This window comes from Eucalyptus grandis, chromosome 6 (assembly GCF_016545825.1).
Source record: "Eucalyptus grandis isolate ANBG69807.140 chromosome 6, ASM1654582v1, whole genome shotgun sequence".
NCBI classification, from domain to species: Eukaryota; Viridiplantae; Streptophyta; class Magnoliopsida; order Myrtales; family Myrtaceae; genus Eucalyptus; species Eucalyptus grandis.
Window position 1 is genome coordinate 3,670,783 of NC_052617.1, and position 16,545 is coordinate 3,687,327.

Genomic DNA, 16,545 nt, shown 5'->3' on the forward strand with positions numbered 1-16,545 from the left:
GTCACCGTGGCTTGCAAATCACACTCGGGATCATCGAGAGCGGAGTCAATTCATGTGCGGTGGAATCCTTTCTTCAGGACGTGTGGATGTGTTCTCTGCTTCTTTGATCAGCACACATCTTTATAAAAAATTTTAATGTACCCACCGCCACATGTTGCTTGGATGAACGTCAAGGTGGAGCAAATTGTAGGATTGAACTGCGGGGACTCGTGGCTCGCGGATGCTTCATCAGAGGGGATCACGACGCAGCTGAGGATGCTAGTGCAGCAGCTCGTCCCGGCGGTGGTCTCGCAATGTGGGGCAGCGTTACGAGCATGAGAGCGCGGCGATGTGGCTGGCGGGACTCACATGGCACGGGGATCTCGACCAAGCTCGGTAGAGCATTCTATCTCCCTCTTATCTCACGTGTGTGTCTCTGTGTATTCAGAATTGCTCCCCCTCACTTTGTGGCCGTATGTATCAATATGTGCGGCCCTCTCTCTTTTGTCTATTGTGAGCTTGCTTTTATAGCGTCCGACTCTCGCACTTCAAAACAGGAAATATGAATATACTAAAGAAAACCACCTACCGACTTCCTTCTTTTGTGAGGTTTTATTCTTTTTCTTTCCCTTGTATGCATTGCGGATCCATGTGTCCTCATTGAAGAATATTTTTTAAACATTTCTTCCCATCAGCTAATCCCTTCTTGCCTTTTTCTAATGTCTTTGTCCATAAGTTTACATTCACGCGATCAGCAAGAAATCCTTTTCCCATTAGATCGTCCATTTTATTATTTTTAATAACTCACCAAAGATTGATCGAACATCGCCAAACTTCCTTGATTGTAATCGAATTTTTTCCAGATTCCGAATCTCACAAAAATGAGCTCGCATTATCTCCTCGAAAATACTGAAAAATCCACCGTAATATTATTTCAAATCTCCATTTAGGTAATTTTTGTCATTAAAAGAAAACGGGCTTGGGCCAATTTACTTACTCCGTGGGCTTAGTCCAACTAATTTGAACCCGTTCGCACTGATCCAATAAATAAAATGCCAATAACAAAATAAATGCAAATATAAATCTATATGCTATGCAATTAATAAAATTAACCCCTAATTTTCTATGTAATAAATAAATAAACTAAATCGTCAAAATTTAGGTGTCAACAGCTGCCCCTCTTTGAAGGTGAGCTCGAAGAGGTTGCCTTCAAAGATAATTTGAGACCTAAATTTTGGTTATGTGTATGCAATGGATGATTTTTTGTTGGAACATGAATTCCATTTTTTTAATGCAATTTATATGATGCATGAAAGTACTAATGCAAATGATAGATGAACTTACTTGAAATAACTTACCTTCGAGGAGGATAGAGTAATTCGAGGTAGTGAGTGTTACCTGTCCCGACCCGTACGATTCTACTTCGCCTAGAATAGTAACATAACTTTGTGAAGAAACCGCTTTTCCAGGACCCGTACCATTCTACGGTCCGCCTAGTATGGCAGAAAAGAGCTGCTTTCTCAGACCCGTACCATTCTACGGTCGCCCAATACGGCAGAAATGTTTTGTAAGGAACTGCTTTCCCAGACCCGTACCATTCTACGGTCGCCTAGTATGGCAGAAATGTTTTGTAAGGAACTGCTTTCCCCGGAGACCCGTACCATTCTACGGTCGCCCAAGACGGCAGAAATGTTTTGTTTAGGACCCGTACCATTCTATGGTCGCCTAAACGGGGGATTCATTTTCAGGACCCGTACCATTCTACGGTCGCCCGAATAAGGAATAGGTGTTGTCAAGGACCCGTACCATTCTACGGTCGCCTCAACGAAGAAAATTATTTTTTCAGGGACCCGTACCATTCTACGGTCGCCTGAATGAGGAAATTGCTTTTCCAAGACCCGTACCATTCTACGGTCGCCTAGATTGAGGTTTTGCTTGGCTAGGACCCGAACCATTCTTCGGTCGCCCAACCTTGCGACAAAAATCATCTGACCAGGACCTGAACCTTTCTTCGGTCGCCTTAACCAGATTGAATCTAGTGGAAAATCTTTGGGGAACAACTCGATCGAGTGTCGGTGTAAAGGATTCTGGGCTATGAAAGCACACCAGATCGATAAAAGAAATCTCGCTACGGAAGCATGCCGGTTCGATAAATGGACTCTAGGCTACGAAAGCACGCCGGAGTCAAGAACTCCGGCTACGAAAGCACGCCAGTTCGATAAAATGGACTCTGGGCTACGAAAGCACACTAGGTCGATATAATTGGACAACTTGACCAAGTCAAGTGTCGATGTACTTGAGAGAGAATACCTGCACAATGACAAGTATTTTAGAGTATGGTAGAGATATACTTACCTGATGATATCTCTGATTCTTGGGGATATGTCTTTTGGAATTTGGATATCCCATGGAGGTCTTTCACCTCATGGTGGAGGCTTCTCATCTCTAATATCATGAAACATTCTGAAAGGAACTTGAATTACCCGTCGACATGGTTTAGAGCAAAACTGATATGCATTCATCAAAGAGATAGAGAATCTAAGCTACTCTAGAATGCACATTTCAAAATTTAGTGAGGTTTTCATCAACTCAATCGGGTTCATGTATAATGACCTTTGCATCACCCAAATTTCCATTGGAGAGAATTATCATTCAAGACAATCTTCACTCATGACATGGATTTCTTAAGAATACCAAATGAGGGACCTTCAGTTAGAAAGGACTTTCACTCACTCTCATTTAGAGGCTATTTTATGAGAATCACTCCATCTCATTGTCATCATACCAATAAGGGTCCAAGTATTCTCGCAAGCGTACGACCTCACCAATCCGAGAGGTCTTTAACAAGGACCGTAATGTGGGCTTGGTCAACGGTTTAACAAAGGGACTCTTTGAGTCAAGGCAATTGAAAGAACAATTTTGTAATCATCTCCGGGTTTACAAGTCAAGAACCCTGCAAAATGAGAAAGATATAATCTTGCTCGCACTTCTTCGAGCGATGCTTAAAACATGTGAATCCCTATGTTAATTCAAGTGCCCTAATCTGAAGAGACTTTGTAAGGGACGTAACATAGGTTAGGTTCATGGGTTGAGAAATGAAAGGATCATCGGGCTCAAAATGTGTGTAAAGGGTGAAAGTTGGTGATCATCTTGGCATTGCCACCAGTTTTCTTTTTTCATCATCGGGGATTGTCTTCATGAAATGCCCCATTGATTGTAAAAACTCAACTTTTGAGTTCTTTGAGTATTGCTCCATTGGAGACACAATCTTTTTACAACAGATAGTCTTTATCTTGACTCTCTTTTTCATCTATGGGCATCATCGACCTTGCTTTTATCAAGCACACTGTTTTTTCATGCCCCTAGTTCTTGTTCATTTTTTCTTCACTTTTTTTTCATGGGCATTGGCCTTGCTTTTACCAGGCACACTGCTTTTTCATGCCCCTTAGTTCTATTTTGAATTCTATGCATGCGTAAAATAATGACACTCGAACTTTCAAGGGTCTTCATCTGCCTTTTGCCTTGCCCCAATGTGAGGGATGATCACCAACTAGGTTTAATGTGAAATGAATTCATAGGCTCAAATAGGCTATGCAATGGATAAAAGTGTGTACGATAGAGAAAGAACTGCTCTTCATCATTCTAAGGCACTTAAATTACCACATGAATTCAATGTAATAGCATGACTAGAAGATTGATGCAAGTGAGAGCAAGAAAATTTCAATCCATTTCCTTCACCTTATGGTGCCATCTTACCTCCAATTTGCCCCGATGTGGGGTGGTTCTTGACAGGGATAACTTTAAAAAAATCTTCACAAGTGTATAAGGCTCAAAGTAGTTAAGCAATGTATCACATGTAGTGTTTGGGATAGAGAAATGAACTGCCCCTCATCATTTCGGTCATCGTACCTTTTGCGAGAGAACTCTTTACCTTGTAGATATGGAACTTCCTACACTCATCTCACAAGTGTATAAGTAGGGACTGTGTATAGGATAAGGCTTGCCTTTCATCATCCTGACACATCTCATTCAGCATTCTTAAGCATTGATGTCACTCCATTAAATTGTCTATCTTGACAAATCTCCACATGAAATTGGTGAGCTAAATCAATGTGAAAATTCTCTTTTCAAAAGTGTCTAGCAACTTTAAGCATGAAAAGTATTTGTGACTTCAAACAAACAATTTATTACACTAAAAAATGCTCTCATAAGTATGAAAACATGATTTCAAGCATTCATTCAAGGAATTGTCTCACGAAGGGACTGTCTTAGCAATGGGTGTCCTTAGATTGCCCCTATTGAAAGGGAACAAACACACAAATTGATCAATCGAGGATGAAAATTCGATCTTTGATTTGATGAAATCTTGCTTTTGCCCCTGCACAAAACAACGTGCATGAATAGGATATTATGCATCATCAAAGTAAATTCAAATTGCATAACCATTTTGGCTCGGATCGAGATTTTGTCTCAGTCATGTTACTACTAGAATCTATAGTGTCCCAATTCGCCATCTGCAAGGAAAAAAAATAAAAGTGTCAATTCCAAAATTGATTATGTTCATGAACACAATGTGTCCATTTCATCCAAGACGGATGATTCTCTTTTGACTTGTTCCAACATTTTCTCATGGAAATGGCATCACACACAAATTGTAAAGAGATGTGCCACACATCACACTTTGGAATCTAGATGATCTTCTTCGACTTGTCCTCAATTTCCTATTGATGTGCAAGGAAATCGCTCAGACAAGTAAAATGATAAGTAGTGTTTAAAGTCCTCTTCACTCTTGGGAGATGTCATCACAATCAGATAGGAAATGATCCTTTGCCCCCCACATCTACTTTTCCTTTGGAGGTATGTTCCCAAATCAATGGGCCCACTATCATTGGAAATTGACGCGTTATTTTCAAACGCCTCTCTATTATGCTCGAGACATGAAGTAAATAAGTTAGAAAAACAAACAAGGGTAACCTAATGCATGCTTTTGAAATGGTTTCAAAATAAATTTTTCTTATGAGGAAGCATGAAGAAGCCCAATCCTCAGAATTTCTCCATGGATGATATCTTTTTTTCATTGTTGGATATCGTCACCGGGCTAGTTTGGTGTACCCGATCATGTCTTCAAAACTTGTAATTCTATTGATATTCATCAATCAAATTACATTTATTAGAATGTAATGCTCAAGCACAGAAGAAATTGAAATCAATCCCTAAAAAGCGATAAGAATTCCCACGCAAGGGAAGGTGCCTGCCCCTAATTAAATGAGGAAATGGAACAACTTAGGACCATGAATCATGTGTACTTGAATTCTTCACCCTCCTTGATCTTGTGATACGAACCCCTCAGATCAGATATTCTTCCATCTAGATGTGTCGCTACCCTCTTCATGATGGCATCAAATTCGACTACCTCAGGAAAATGAGAAGATTCAAAAGGTCTTCTTGGCTCTCTTCTTGGAGTCGCAATTTCTCACTAAAGATAGATTGCAGCATTTTTGCTTGAAGAGATAAGCTCTTTTTGATCCGTCATTTTAACTCTCGATCGTGAACGGATGGATGAGCGGGATCGTTCCATAATCACCTAATTCAAATGAACGGAACATGTAAGCATGAGGATAAATAGAAAGTCGATCCATGACAATGATCTAATCGATTTTTCCATTTTTTTTCATTTATTCATGAAAAGTTCTTCCAAGAAGGGCATTTCCTAAAAATGGACTAGGAAAATAAAGATAGACACTCTAACAAGACCAAATTTCCCAAACGTGAATTGAAAACAAATTCTCCAAAGTTTTTTTTTTTTTGGCAAATAATCCATTGCATGGCAATTTCCTCATTTCATTTCTAATTGACAAATGAATTAGATCAAATGACTAACCTAGATTGTCATGGATGGACCAAAAGTAAATTGCATAGTATAGAGATAGAATACTTACTTCACCAAGGAAAATCAATGGCAATCACATAGACATGCGCATGATAAGTGGCTCGATTTCTACTCTATAAGGCTTATCAAAGTGGAGCCACAAGGATGATCGACTAGCCACGGGCTTGTGGACTATGTCGGTCCTCATGACTCCGGCTTGGTCAAAGAGCCGACCCGGGTCGCGAGCATGCGGACCGAGGTGGGTACTCTTGACACCATGAAAGAAACTTCGGGATTGAGATGGGCGACTCGTACCGCGAGCATGCGGTCGGAGTGGTATCCATTTCAATACCATCCTAAATGATCCTATGCGGCCCAGGTCCGGCAGCGGGTTGTGTGTGCAATAGTGTAGTGCTAGATGGAAGGCATGCACGACAGTTTATATCAAGCAACACTTCGTTCATGAAAATAAACCATACATTCCTACACCTCTCTACAAAATAAATGTTAGCAAACACTTCCCTTATACCTCCCATCCTGCAAAAAAAAATTTAACACCTTAAATGTTAAAGACGTACTGGAATCCTTGCTGCCAAACAAAAACATTTTTCAAAAGAAAAGAAAATTGGCCTAAGTCCACTAAGAGTTTTAACTCAAGTCCCCAGCGGAGTCGCCAAGCTGTCGCGACCAAATTTTTTTTCGGGGTGTGAACCACCTAGGGTTTGGCTAATGGATTGTTAAGCCTAAACTTAACTCGGGCTCTCCCAAGCCCATACCACCGCGCGACTTAGATTCGAGTTCTTAACATGCAATTGATTTTTAATTAGAGTCGCCACTAATCTATTTTTGGTGGGTCGATTAGAAACCCAAGTAAAGTAATAGGAGATTTACTTTACTTCTACGAACCAGAGATTATGGGTACGGGGACTTGGTTACACTAGATTTTCTAATGCCCTTTCGGTACCTTTATCTTTTATTTTGAAAAAAATTGTTTGGCAAACAACTTGAATTGATTTTAATTCCTTAACATGTGAGGTGACCATGCAGGTGCGCAAACCACCAATTTAACACTCAAGAAAGCAAATGAATAAATTGCAGGATTTACCTCATAGCAACGAAAGCATCTGCGTTGTTAGTTTAGAATTCACATCAGCAAGTCTAAATATGATTTCTAATTAACACGCAATTTTTGTTTTGTTTTCACTTAATTAATGAAAATCATGCAATATGCAATGCATGCCACTAATTTAACATGAAATAATATGACATGGCAACATGACTTAGCTATACATAACTAAGCATGTAGTCTATCCTAAGCATGAGATGATTTATTCTAAATAATTTTTTATTTTCCATGAGATTCGAAATTAAAGAAATGCAACACTTAAATATGCAATCTAAATTAATCTAATGACCTAATTCTAATGACGGGCAATTTCTAATTAAATGCATCTAACAAAAATCACTAAATGACGTGCATTGTATGAAACTAATTCTATATGACGTGCACATGATTTTTATTTTCCTAATAAGCATGCAATCTATTTAGGAGAAATTATCTAAACCTATAACATGCAATCTTAACATGCAATGACGTGCAAAGAATGCCCTAATTTTACATGACATATGCATAATGACTTTTTTTGTGTTTTTCATTTTTCCCCTTTTTTAAAATTTCGAAATTAATAATTGCCAAATAGTTAAACATGCAATTAACATCCTAAACGAATGCATTTTTTTTTTTTGATTTTTCCTTCTTTTACGGGAGCGATCAAAATAAGACATCAAGAACATCACGGCAACAAATCGGGCAATATATCATCCATGTCCATTTTGGAAATAAATTGACGAATCGTATCTCGCGCATGAGATCGGATTGGCCAATTTCAAATAAAATCGCGAATCATATCTCGAGCGTGAGATTGATTGGCGATTTTTCCGTGCGATGCGAGTCGTATTTCGAGCGTGAAATCGGACTGTCAATCATATGCACGTTGCGAAATTAGGAAAATTTCCTAATTCAAGAGGCTACTCGAGTTGCGAATTTCATGGCATATCGGGAATTTCCATCATGTGCACCAATGAATATATCAAATAGGGAAACAAAATTTTCGAAAATTAGAATAGACAATTTTTACCTATCCCAAATATTGCTTCCAAATTTGGTCTTCAAACGGCGGCCGGTTCGTGATGACCAACTGTGCTTCAGAGCAAGCCGGCAAGGCATCTCAGCTTGGGATGCTCGAGCTGGTCATTCACGGTGTGGTGCTCGGAGATTGGCTGAGAACTTTGCCGGTTGTCTCGTGCACGCTGGATTCGGATGAAATTCAGTGGGAAATCCGGGTCCTGCTGAGCAGTGCTTGACCCTTGGAAATTGCTCACCGGCCTGGAGTTGCTAGAGATTCTGGTTTCGCTGCAAGGACTGACAAACCAAGCCAAAAATCACCGCTCTGCTTCATCTCTCGGGGTATCGAGTTTCCTTGTATTGATCTTCCGTTGACCTACAAAGAGAAAAAGAAGCAAGAAACTTTTTCCTTTTTAACGCTCCTCCCAATTGCGGCTGTCATTTTCTATATCAGGGATTCAACCAACATTAGAATATTTCAAGGAATGGCAACAGAATATATGGGAACCAAATTGACCAAAATTCTTAGCTAGCTCTTGATGTCACTCGGATGTGTTTCCAAATTTGGACTTGTCGGACGTCGGGAGTGGGGATGGTCACCGTGGCTTGCAAATCACACTCGGGATCATCGAGAGCGGAGTCAATTCATGTGCGGTGGAATCCTTTCTTCAGACGTGTGGATGTGTTCTCTGCTTCTTTGATCAGCACACATCTTTATAAAAATTTTAATGTACCCACCGCCACATGTTGCTTGGATGAACGTCAAGGTGGAGCAAATTGTAGGATTGAACTGCGGGGACTCGTGGCTCGCGGATGCTTCATCGAGGGGATCACGACGCAGCTGAGGATGCTAGTGCAGCAGCTCGTCCCGGCGGTGGTCTCGCAATGGGGCAGCGTTACGAGCATGAGAGCGGCGATGTGGCTGGCGGGACTCACATGGCACGGGGATCTCGACCAAGCTCGGTAGAGCATTCTATCTCCCTCTTATCTCACGTGTGTGTCTCTGTGTATTCAGAATTGCTCCCCCTCACCGTGGCCGTATGTATCAATATGTGCGGCCCTCTCTTTTTGTCTATTGTGAGCTTGCTTTTATAGCATCCGACTCTGCACTTCAAAACAGGAAATATGAATATACTAAAGAAAACCACCTACCGACTTCCTTCTTTTGTGAGGTTTTATTCTTTTTTCTTTCCCTTGTATGCATTGCGGATCCATGTGTCCTCATTGAAGAATATTTTTTAAACATTTCTTCCCATCAGCTAATCCCTTCTTGCCTTTTTCTAATGTCTTTGTCCACAAGTTTACATTCACGCGATCAGCAAGAAATCCTTTTCCCATTAGATCGTCCATTTTATTATTTTTAATAACTCACCAAAGATTGATCGAACATCGCCAAACTTCCTTGATTGTAATCGAATTTTTCCAGATTCCGAATCTCACAAAAATGAGCTCGCATTATCTCCTCGAAAATACTGAAAAATCCACCGTAATATTATTTCAAATCTCCATTTAGGTAATTTTTGTCATTAAAAGAAAACGGGCTTGGGCCAATTTACTTGCTCCGTGGGCTTAGTCCAACTAATTTGAACCCGTTCGCACTGATCCAATAAATAAAATGCCAATAACAAAATAAATGCAAATATAAATCTATATGCTATGCAATTAATAAAATTAACCCCTAATTTTCTATGTAATAAATAAATAAACTAAATCGTCAAAATTTAGGTGTCAACACCCAAATATTTCCCTGTCTTTGTGATTTTTGGAACTCTAAGAGCTGATGCCATGTTTCTCTTTAGAGCTGTAGGACATCCTTTACTAAAGTAGATGCCTGATTTGTTGAGATTGATTGCCTAACTTGAAGCAAAGCAGTATTGATTTAAAATATCAACCAAGTTTTGACATTCTACAATTGTTCCATGCAGGAAGAAGATCGAATCATCAGCAAAGAGTAGATGGGACAGAGTAGGGCAGTGGTTGTTCAATTTGATTCCTATAAGCGAACCCTCCTGAACAGCTTTCTTCATCAGGATGGACAGTACATTGGCCACAATGATAAAGAGGTAAGGTGAGAGTGGGTCGCCTTGGCGTAAGCCACGAGTGGATTTGAAGAAAGATAAGGGCTCTCCATTGAAATTTATGCTGAAAGATACTGTGCTCACACATTGCATGATCCACTGTACCCATAGGTCGCAAAAACCTAATTTTGTTAGACAGGCCTTAAGAAAATCTCACTCAATGCGATTGTACGCCTTTTGCATGTCAAGTTTTAAAACTGTTTGGAATTTCTTTTTCCTGTTGCTGGTTCGTAGTCTATGTAGCACCTCCTGAACCATTAATATATTATCCCGAATCTGCCTGCCTCCCACAAATGCACTCTGTTTAAAGCTAATACTAACTATCGCAAGCTTTGTTATTTTGCATACGTCATGTGATAGTAGGTGGGAACAAAATTGCAATTACCGGTGGTTTCCCTTTTAAATAGATAATTAAAAAAACATCATGAGATTTCCATCCTATATATTATAGGCATCTCTGCTTTTGAAACTTACAATCTAGACCTTGAGTTGTCCACTTTTTTTTTTTTTCTTTCTTAAGTTGGTTAGGTGTACTCTTAAATTCCAGAGTTTTTTTAGGAGCTCGGCGGACTTCTAATGGACTCCTTGAGAAGCTCCTAGTTTTATGTCAATTTTCATCGCACAACACTTATTTATAGAAATAGTTATTTTCCTTTACAAATTGCTCTTCTTAAAAGAAAAAAAAAATTCACAAACCTTAACATGCATTTTTTTCTCGTCCACCCTCTCCCTCTTGCTCGTCAGTCGTCACCCATCGACACCACCTCCTGACCCTGACCCTCCTTCCCCCTTCGGCGTCCCTGATCGTCGTTGACCTTGGACTTGAGGCCGATGACGATCGCTGCCTTAGACATAATCTAGAGCATATCGAGGCCTAGTCTCCAATGGCCACTGCCATGGGAGACCCGAGAGCTCATGCATTGCCCTTTGAGCCCATCATGGTTGAGTTTATGGCTCGCACAAGCTTGATTTCCATGGTCACTAGCCGCGAGCTCCTTTAGAGAGAGGGGAGAGACGGTGGGTCATCTGGGCAAGGGTTTCGATGGCGAGAGGCACTCGAGGAAGCGTCAAGGGGATAGGGTTTAGGCGTTTATGTGTCTTTTCATTTTTAATGAGATGCAAATTGTAGAGTCTTTAAAATAATGATAATACTTGAGATGTAAGCACAAAGTTATCATTTCTCATAGGACTAGACCACCGTCCGACTAAACCATTATAATATGCAAAAACTATACCAAAAGCACAATTGAAAAACAGTATATAGATTTTTTTTCCATTAATTAAAATGGTTTCGAAGTTGATGCTCGGTCGCATACTTAATAAAGTAGGGATTTTATTAGTAAGTGTCCCAAATATACTAGATAAGAATCTAAAGATAAAAAGAGCAAAACTCTCAATGCACGCTAGAGATTATCGACTGCTAAAGATATTTTCTCTTTTTTAGCATTGTCAAATGAATACCCAATTTTCAAAACATGATTAATATCTCTTATCAAGTGCACCGCGACTTCTTTTTAATATGGTCCAATAAAGGAAAAAAACAAATGGAGATCTTCTCATTGACGTCACGGGCGACGTGATACTACTATGAGTACAAATAATGAGTCCACCACTAAGAATCCAAATCAATACCGTGGAAAAGTGGGAGGGCCTGTTTGCTTGCAGTTAAATGGAAGCAACTCTTTTTCATTTGTTCACCAAAGTATAAAATATTATTTAAATTTAAAAAATAATTATTCAAAAATCATAAATCCAATGCGTGGTGGCCAATTCAGTTTCACATTTTTAATTTGGCCATATTAATCTTAATTTTTTAAATAATTTGTTAATGTAGTTATTCCCATCAAATTTGGTTGGAAATAGCTAACGTTGGCGTTGACTGTCCTACGTAACATAGTTGGTACTAATGTTGATGATTGTTTGCGATTTTTTTTTTTTAATTTTATGAATTTTTTTCTTTTCTTTCTTTCCTGTTTTTTTAATCTCCCTCCGCCGGTCTGAGGCCTCAGCAACGGCTATCCGAGGTCAATCGTCCAATTTTCCCCATTTGACACCACAAGAATCAAATCCAAGCGATAACGTTCGCTCTTCGTGATTGTGCCTGCGAACGTCTTATGGTCTTCGAGCCAGCTCGACAACATTCCCAAAACCCCAACCACGAGCTCGAGGTCACTCGCTTTCCTCTCTGATTCATCTCCGTCGAAGTCAAGCATCCTTAGCAATGTTCTAGGGAAACTCCAATCCGTGCAAGGAAATTGCAAATTCTCCTCCAACTAGCTTGCGAAGCGCAGGATCCTGGGTGGCGATCCCGTGCATTTGCTAGCATCACCTTTGCGACGCCCTTGTCTCACCCAAACTGGCGAGGGTGTCATCAACCTCGTTGGATCTACAATGCCATCGCCTGTGGCCAGTGGAGGAAAATGGGAAAAAGCTAAGGAAAAAAAAAAGGAAAGGAAAAAGGAAAAAATTCAAAAATTCAAAAAAAATATTTTAAAAAACTGTAAAATCATCCACGTCAATGCCATAACCAATAGAAGCAATGGTTATTATTTTAAGTTGGGAACAACCCATCAAAAAATAGAAAAGATGAGAGTGAGTTAAGCGCCAAAATCCTTGTTTCTAGAAAGCAGTTATACTATATATGCACGACTTTTGGAAGATTAGTTTATTCAGCCTAATCTTCTGTGCACATCTTGTATACATAGTCGTTTGTTTTGCAGAAAAGGAAGATTTGAAACATCTCTCCTTAAAAATGATCGATTTGATTACTTCAAATAATTAGTCGATAAATAACGTTTTTCATTATAAATAAACAACTTATGTGTAGACATTTTCATGAACAATGAATTTTCGTTCATTCATTTTTATAAGTAATATAAGCGATTAATTTTAAAAATGTATTTTTCAAATCATTTATCTTTTACTAATCAAATCAAGCCTAAATTAAAAAATATTTATTCTTCTTTTATGAATAACATTCCGTATACAAATTGCATCACATGTATCAAAGCCAGCTGGTGATGAAAACCCTTCTATCGTCTACACACACAGATTTTGGATTTGGGCCAAAACGGACTATAAAGTCAAGTAAGGCTTTCCCAAGTTGGCAAAAAAACAAAGTTTCAGCCCTTTTTTCGGCCACAAAATCCCAATTATTTCGTCACCTGCGATTCAAACCGAAGCGAAGTCAATTCGACTTTGCAATCAAACTGGTATATTAGGAAGATCTATGGATTGATTTGTGAAATGGAATAGTTCTGTGGTTATTCGAATGGCTTAATTTGATTGTTAACTTATTTTATCAAATACCCAAAGGCAACACAAATACCTGACTACCTAGAAACCCATGAATCACTCTACGAATCTCATGATCTTGCTAAGTCTAAGCTTTCAACCCTTGTAAGTAATCCTAACTTAGAGCAGTTTGTGCAATCAATGAAATTTGAATATAGAACTTCTAGTTCCTGAGTTGTTTATTATTCAATCTGCCTTCTCTCAAATTGAACCAAAAGCGATAAAAAAGAAACATTCCAATCTTTAGGTAACGCCTATCTTTCTATGAAAAACATCCAATGGCGTTCCAAGTCCTGCACTTCGGATTTCCAAGGAGCTGGCTCAACGATCAAATCGCTTGATTTGAATATTGGGACGCGTCCTATTTGAATCATAACGTCCTTTACTCAAAATAACAAAGAATTTAATCATAACATTTTCTATCCCGTCATCTTATGGATGAAATTTCATATGATGAATTTGGACAAGACGTATCCGCAAGGATCGGTCAAAGAGGAAGTTTTGAATAGTTGGTCTGAACTAAGCTGGAAGGATTAAATGGGCAAATCATCAAAAGGTTCGAGACTAAATTGACAAATTGTCAAAAGGTTTATGACTAAATTGACATAATTAAAAAAAAATTAGGACTGAATTGGCCGCTACATAATAGGTTTAAGACTTTTTAGACAATTTCTCCATAAAATACGTATAAACGGTTTAATGAACTCTTGTCTAATGAAAAATAAGATTCATGACGAATTGAAGCCGTGTGAGCACTAGAGTCCTAGTTTTCATCTGGAGTTATAGTATATATGCACGATTTTTTGGAAATTTAGTTTATACGGCCCATCTTTATGCACATCCTATATACAGCCAACTTGAAAAATAGTTTATTTTGCTTTTAAATGTTAAGAAGTCCAATTTTGTAGTTGGGTTGAGACCATATATATATATATATATACACGCACACGTAAGAGTGTATAATAAGTAATGTGGGATACTTTTTAAATATTAAAAATAGCATTGTCGACACACATGTATTAAAGACAACTAGTACGAGGCCCTCTATAGTCTATACAAAGGTTTTGGATGTGGGCCAAAACGGGCTTTGAAGTCAAGTAAGGCCTTTTTAAGTTGGCGGAATCTCACCCACAATTCGAACCAAAGCAAACTCATTCCAACTTTGCAATCGGAATTTGCATATGTTAGAAAGATCTATGGATTGATTTGTGAAATGGAACAACTTTGGTCATTCGAATGGCTTGCTTTGATTTGATTTTTTATTTTCTCGAAAATCCAGAGGTGAACACATGTGCTCGACCACTTGGATGCCCTTCAAGTACCTCACATAGACATGATACTGTATTGCGCAAGTGGATGACGGGAGTATCCTCTTAAAAATCTACTTGGAAATCGATACCACTCAACCCTAATTGACATGGGATCAGTCAATAATTGTGAATGAGATTTCTCTTTTATTTATTTTATCATCTTTAGGATTTCATTAAATATATTATTCTATTTTGATTTAAAATTTGTGAATTTAGGTTAAGATTGTCTTATTAGGATTTCATATTTATTTTATTGGCGGTTTTTATGTTTAGGGTTTTCTTTAGTTATAGATTTACTTCCCATGCATTATTTTACAAAACACTTCAAGAGATTTTTCTTTAGAATTTCAGTTGTGAGCAATTTTTGCGCATGCATGCGCACCTGTTTGCATATTGTTATTCACACCCATCATCATTATTTTATTATTTGTCTATTCTTAACAATTTGATAATCGACTCACTCCTATTCGGAATAAATTGAATTGGAAAAAATAGAGTTATTTATTCATCCGGATCCGACCGAATAAAAACCAAAGAAAATAGAACCCGAAGTGTACTCGGCTCCAGCGTGTTCAAACAATCAAAGAAATCAAACTTCTAGGATGCACGCCCTTAAAATTGTTCGGGAACGTGGACCGATCAAGGGAAGCGAAAGCTAGCCTAACTATAATTGATTGGTGAACCGAAATAAAAAGCAAAAGAAAGGTATTAAAGTTTATAGGATTGTAGGGAAGGTCCAAGAATATTCTGTGGCGGAGAAAATATTCTGTGGTTCGTGATCCCTGTGGCCTGTGGAGGGATCGCGTAAAGGATTTCGTATCATACTTATAAAATGAGCTGTATTCGCACGCGCGGTTTGGTCGGTTTAACTGGGCAAAGCTCTCGACTGACTTTTTGAAATTTTGGTTCTGTGAAAGGGTTCTCCTGTGAAAGCATCATGCAGACTAGGGTCGACGTGCAAATCACGCGCGAGTCATACGTGAACTTATCCACTCCGCTCCCGCGGGCCCTCTTGACCAATCACAACGTCTCTCTCTCTCTCACTCCTAACCAACTGATTAATGCGTTTATCCGCGTTGTTCGATTTCCTCACGGTACCCGAACAGAACAAGATGGAGATGTCTTATTCGAGTTTTGGCTTTTCATGGTCTCTTTTTTATTGCTTAAAAAAGAAAAAATAATATGAAAAGACTAGTCAAAGCTCTACTCCTCGTCTTTGAGCTTCAAAGTCTTAAGGGTTAATACCTTAAAAAAACCCCAAATTGATACATTTGTGATAAATTTACCTCAAACTATTTTTTTGACCATGAAAAACCCCAAACTGGTACATTTGTGACAAATTTACCCCGACTAACTATAAAAAACCCTAAACTGGTACATTTATGACAAATTTACCCCAAATTAATTTATTCGACCACAAAAAACTCCAAACTGGTACATTTATGACAAATATACCCTCCGAAAAATTAGATTAATACCACAAAAAAATCACAAAAATTATAAACTATGACAAACAAAGTGTAAAATCCCAAATTGATATACCGATCAATTGTCACGTGTTATTTAACTTTATAATTTAACAAAAAAATTTAACTAAAACTAACAGAGGGTAAATTTGTCACAAGTGTACTAGTTTAGGGTAAATTTGTCAAAGGTATACCAGTTTGGGGTTTTTGGTGGTCAAAAAAATAGTTTGGGGTAAATTTGTCACATGTGTACCAGTTTGAGGTTTTTCAAGGTATTAACCAAAGTCTTTAAAGGTTAGGTTACCTGCCTCTAGGGATGAGGTGTACTTTGTACCGGGAGGTCATATAGATCGGAAGCGATATGACGATTGCACCTGATCTGTGTAATAGAATAGAGTGCCCACTATTTACTAGGAACACATAC